We start from the raw sequence: 6630 nt of genomic DNA on the forward strand, positions 1-6630 counted from the left end.
GTGGTCGAATAAATACAGCAAGCTTTGTGCTGCCTGATGTTGCTGCTCCCTGTAGTGAACTGCTGCCAGTGTAAAGACTAACCTGTCTGAAATGTAATGATGTGTCTTCTTGACTAAAGGAGTGGCAGAGTTCCTGACATTATCAAGCTGTTAGATAACTTTTGCAAACATGTGCAGGAGATGTCTGTAGTTGATGGGTCATATCACACATGTATCTATCAGAATTGTAGCAGAAATTGTCATAAGATTCCAACTCAATTCTACAACTTGCTGCTACAAGTCACACATTGTTTGCTTGACCTTGCCAGCTGAGTTAAAATTGCGTTCCTGATAACTTTTGCCATTGAATTTTGTTGACAAAGAAATATCTTGGCTACTTGAGTTTATTGTGTTCTTTTTAAAATGCAGCTCATGTTGCTGTGCAGAGGTTTTGCATCATTCACATCATTATTTATTGGTGTCTTTAAGGATTCTGCAAATCATAGAATTCCTACAGTGCAAATAGGAGGTATTCAGCCCCACTGGGTCTGTTCTGACCCTCTGAAGTGCATAACGTCCAGACTCACCCCTCCACCCTAGCTCTGTAACTGTAACATTTTTTTAAACAATTTGTTCAGAAGTGTTATGACACATCTTTGGAGCAGGTAGGACTTGAATTTTTACCTTCTGGCTCAAAGTTAGGACATGATCACTTTGCCACAAGAGCAGGTATGTTTACAGGTGGTGATCAAGAGTGGGAACACTGGTCCTCTCCTTGACCTAGGTTGTAAGTGCCACTTATAGACAGAGATGAAGGGAGAGCGTGATAATAATGACTGGGGGAAAAAAAAATCAGTTAATTTGGTACAGGTCATTTTTCAGATTGAGGAAATTTTTGTCTCACCCTAGTTGGTGCTTAATTGCACTTCTGGCTTGAATTTTCTCCTTGTTTATTTGTGTATTCCAAACCATTAGAATATCTGCTCCTGGCACAAATTTCAGAAATAGCATTTACCTTGTAATGAAGCCCCAAGATGTGTGGAAGGGAATTCGCTTGAGACGTAAGTCAGCCACTGCATGCATTGATTGTAGCTAAAGAAGGTACCAGCAGAGGGCAGAGCATGTTTACGAAGCACATTACACTACTTGGAAGCGATTTGATTTAGAAGTTACATCACTCTACAAATTCATGGTCTTTTAAACATTAAAAAATATAATGTGTTTGATAAGGTATAAACTTGCTATTCTGAATAAATATCAGCTGTCAGCTTAATGGTTTCCCTCAAAATGCAACAATTCTAGTTTGTCCTAGCAATACCAGCTAGAAATTGATGGGCCAATTAATTTAAATATCAATTGGACTGACCTTATCCATGGCGGACATTTTTTTGTTTTGACGTGACTGCAGTAAACCCCAAATAAGTGAGCTTATTGCTTATTCTTGGGAAATCATGCAAATACGTATTCTGCATGGAGTTTAACAATATGAATATGCACTAAAATATCACTTCGCATATTCAAGCAAAATAGTGATAGCAAATAGACAGTCAGATTTACAGTGAAGTTAGTGGGAATGAATGTAAGACCGAAAGTAAAACAGACTGCTGATTCACATATACCTGTTTTATATTACTGTCTAGGATAATTTTCGACCATTTTTTTCTTTTTGCTATGTCGATCCAGAAACAGAGAGGGCTCCCTCAGTGCAAAGCTAATGTCTCTGGCTCTGGGCCAGATGCTGCAGGTTCAAGCCCTATTTGTCCCAAACATGTCACCATGCATCTGAACAAGTTGATTAAAAAAAATTGCAGGAACAGACAGGTTCCATAATACCCCATAGCTAATTTGAACAAAGCCAGATTTTTGATCTGAGTCTTGAGAGAATTGGCTCTAGCATTCATTTCAGGAAACATCAATAATTAAAAGTTTAGTCCTTGACTTACTTTAAGATAGCTGTACCGCATTCATCAGTGTGCAATAAACACAGTTTATAAGTAGTCTACATGTATATGGTATGCATTCAGGGAGAGCATATCTTAAATGGTGAGTTAGAAGTTTCTTAAGAAATTGGGATAATTACAAGATTCATTACCAGCCATCAGAGTTGGCGATGATACTGGGAAGAGTGACAGGAAATTATATTGAATTAAAAGTCTCTCTGGACAATGGAGCTGGAGTTTAGAGAAGCACTGAGGTAGGATTGTGATCAAGGATTCATGGAAGACAGCTTCTGGAATTTGAAGCATTGCAAGTGGTGGTTATAGTGTCTAAAAGCATTGGGTGGTCCTATGATCAATAAAACAATGAACAAACACTGAGGACAATGCTGAAGTTTCTGAGCATTAAGAGGAGACTTGAAGGTCTGAGATAGTGGGGGTAGGGTTACAGCAGTGTGGAAGTAAGGAATAAATAAATTTGAATCTTATTGTAGTCACTAAAATGGCTTGATTATTTAAAGACATCCATGTAAAGAAATAGTTTAAAGTAATTCCAGAGGTAAATTCAAGTTTGACTATCATTTGATAAGGCAACGTGGCAGATTGCCAGGCGCTTGTCAAATTCTTAAAGTAAATCAGCCAAAAGAATGCTTGCTTTCTCACACTATTATTCCTTGGATTTTTACTTATCGTGAGAACTCTAAAATCATTTTGATTTGGTGGATAATAACTGCACTTGACGACTAACTGACAGAACTCTGTGTTGAATATCTGTGAATGATGCTCTGCCTTTACCCATTCCAGTTAGATTTCTTCATTAAGCACTCCATAGTGATAAAAGCTGCCAGTGTAAGCATGGCTGCATGCTCATACTATTCTTGAAATATAGGTGGCACGGTACAGATTGGTGCATTATCATTGCTGCATTTGATTGCTTTACCAGGCCACTGTCATGGCAACATGTCTGGCAAAAACTGTTAAATTTATGTCACCTAAATTGTTAGTGAATTGATCCAATTAGTGCTTTTAACAATTTCTCATGCAGTTTGCTTGAAAATCAATGGCTGGGAAAAGTCAAAAATTCAATATGTCCAATTGTAGAACAAATAGAGTTTAAGACATACTCTTGAGGCAGATAAAGACTGATGAAGCCTTGCAAGTTGACACCAAACCAGCTACTTGTTGCATTGTTACATATCAGTCCGCATAGACAATGAACTTTTCGACAGTTGCGTGATGCAATGTTCTTGTTTTAAAGTGCTTGCTTCACCTTTGGTTAAGTTCTATATGCACGCCAGCAAAATCATCAGGTGGTTTTCTGTACCATGAGGATTGAAGCCACCAATAGGGTCAGTAAAACATCCAAATGCTGTATGGGGGCTTGTGCTTTCCACAAATGTGTTCAACCTTTGTGATACAGGGGGACAAGGTGGCTTAATGGTCAGCACTACTGCCTCACAGCACCAGAGACCTGGGTTCGACTCCACTCTCATGTGACTGTCTGGGTGGAGGTTGCACAGTCTCCTGTGTCTGCGTGGACTTCCTTCAGGTCCTTCAGTTTCCTCCTACAGTCCAAAGATGTGCAGGTTAGGTGGATTGACTAATTGCTAACTTGCCCACAGTGTCCAGTGATGAGCAGGGTAGGTGGATTTTCCGTGGGAAATGTAGGGTTACAGGGATAAGGTAGTGGGGTGGGTCAGAGTGTGGTGCTCTTTGGAGACTAGGCGTGGAGTCGATGGGCCAAATGGCCTGCTTCCACGCTGTAGGGATTCCATGATACTATGATAAATGCAAGCTATGTTCTACAAGAACAAATTGGACTGGAATGTCCAAGAAATTCAACTGCCATAGAAATCCAAAGTGCAACATAACAAACAGGACGCGCAAAAGAATTAATCAAGGAGCAATACCAAAAATGTTTCCAAATGACTATCCATGGAAAGCAAGCACATCAACAAACTCCAAGATATATTTCCTATGTCACAGCATACTGACTGCAATCAGTACATGTGCTAAACTTGACACACTGCTTGGGTACCATCAGAAAAACTAAACATTGACTTTTGACCCCCAAAAGGAACATGCACTAAGTGCAAAATATATCATTGGTTCAAGTGCAAATATCATCCTTTTAAGCATCTTACAATTGACGTTCTCAGGAAAACTAAACAAAGCGGTACATTCCCATACAATAGTTTAACTGTTTAGCATTGATCTAACGTCCATCATTGAAATTGTCTGTCTTCAGTACAGTGGAGATGGACTCATGAAATTTATAATGTTGTTGATACAGCAGGACCTGGTCTATCAGCAAGCACTGATCTACATATAATTGTGATCCATCAGGTGATAAATCCATCAGCTTTTAAAAGTCTTTGATGGATTTGGGCATTGCTGGCAAGGCCAGTGTTTGTTGCCCATCCCTACATGCTCTTGAACGGAGTGGCTTGCTTGGCCTTTTTAGAGGGTAGTTAAAAGTCAATCATATTGGTGTGGGTCTGAAGTCATGTGTAGGCTAGACCAGATGAAGATGAACGTGAGATGAGAATTTATCTTCACAGATGATGTCTGACCCGCTGAACTTCTTGAGCAATTTCTTTTTTGTTTGTTTGAGGATGGTTGAGTTTTCTTTTCCCTAAAGGACAATAGTGAACCGAGATGGAGAAGGGCCATTGGACCGAAATGTTAACTCTGATTTCTCTCCACAGATGCTGCCACACCTGCTGAGCTTTTCCAGCAATCTCAATTTTTGTTTCCGATTTACAGCATGCACAGTTCTTTCAATTTTCATTTGAGTAGTGGGATGAGTTGATGGTCATGGACTTGCCGGTATGTGAGAGAACAATTGTGTTAACGTACAATGTGAAAAAAGGAAAGGGAGAGGTAAATGATATTTGGAGTAGAACGAAAAGATGCCCTGGTGTACTCTTGGGTATAGTGAGGGAGGGGTCAGACTTATTGGTAGTGGTGGGGGAGGAAGTGAGAGTAGTGTTGTGGAGAGGAGAGCTGTAATCATGCTTGCTGCTCTGTCGGTAACTGAACCTTGTGCTATAATGAACTCAAATTTCTGGCCATTGTGTTGATGGTAATGAGCCTGTCAATCACTTCTGTTCAAACCGAATTCATCTTCACTTTGGACAAAACTTTGTGGTATTTTTTTCAGGAGACCTGCTCCCTTCTGGTCCTCATGTCTTCCACTGAACCTTTAGGAAGCAATCATGAAGTGGTGACTGGCTCTTAGATACATCAGTTTTCAAAAGATAATCTGGAGAAGTGATTCAAGAAAAAGTGTAAACAGAGAATCAATCTCAATTTACAAAGGCTTGGGTAATCACCAAGAAAAATCTGCTCATTACAATTCCTAATTTATGACCTGTGAATAATAAAGCTTAGTCCTTAGGAACAAGATGTAATTGAAGCAAGGTAAGTGCTTAGTTACTGATCATTGCTGAAGTTTGCTCTCATCTTACAACTCAGTAGAACTGTAACTGCTATGACATATCATTTCAACAGAATTCTGTGAACTTTGTATTGGTATAGTACTGGGGCTGAGGTCATTGCTTAAAGGCATTAATAACTTTTCTATTAAAATATTTTGGGAAGTTAACCATCAGAACAGCCCATATTAAATACTGTTTTTAGACCCTTTGTATCCATTTTTGGAAGTTTGTGACATTCTGTACTTCTGATTTGTTGCAATGCTCAGGAAGTTTTTAATCTGGGTGTTGGTTACGTGCAGTTTAATCTTTATGTTATTGCAAAACATTGGATTATAATGATGGACAGTGTTATGAAACTGGCTGATAATAATGGACAGTGTTATGCCTCACACCCTCTCATCCTCTATGCATTCTTCAAGCCCTATCCATGCCATATTTCCAACACCAGCTCCCACCTCTGCCCCCCATCATCCTTGATGGCTCGTCATACTCCCCTCACTAAGTGTTTCCTGAACATCGCCCATGACCCTTCATAATCACTGTCACACTGTGTCCTCTGTGCACCCCTCATGGCCCCTCAAATTCTTCATGCTAGCAATTCCACATCCATTTTACGCATTGTGTAAAATCACAGAATGTTATAGTGACATAGAACATAGAAAAACATAGAAAAATACAGCGCAGTACAGGCCCTTTGGCCCTCGATGTTGTTGCGCCGATCCAAGCCCACCTGCCCACTATCCTCCATATGCCACCAATGCCTGTTTAAATGCCCATATAGAGGGAGAGTCCACCACTGCTACTGGCAGGGCATTCCATGAACTCACGACTCGCTGAGTAAAGAATCTACCCCTAACATCAGTCCTATACCTACCACCCCTTAATTTAAAGCTATGCCCCCTCGTACTAGCTGACTCCATACGTGGAAAAAGGTTCTCATGGCCAACCCTATCTAAACCCCTAATCATCTTGTACGCCTCTATCAAGTCACTCCTAAACCTTCTTTTCTCCAATGAAAACAGTCCCAGGTGCCTCAGCCTTTCCTCATACGATCTTCCTACCATACCAGGCAACATCCTGGTAAACCTCATTGCACCCGTTCCAGTGCCTCCACATCCTTCCTATAGTATGGCGACCAAAACTGCACACAATACTCCAGATGCGGCCGCACCAGAGTCTTATACAACTGCAACATGACCTCAGGATTCCGGAACTCAATTCCTCTACCAATAAAAGCCAGTATGCCATATGCCTTCTTCACCGCACTATTTACC

Source organism: Chiloscyllium punctatum, chromosome 37 (assembly GCF_047496795.1).
Source record: "Chiloscyllium punctatum isolate Juve2018m chromosome 37, sChiPun1.3, whole genome shotgun sequence".
In the NCBI taxonomy this organism is placed as follows: domain Eukaryota; kingdom Metazoa; phylum Chordata; class Chondrichthyes; order Orectolobiformes; family Hemiscylliidae; genus Chiloscyllium; species Chiloscyllium punctatum.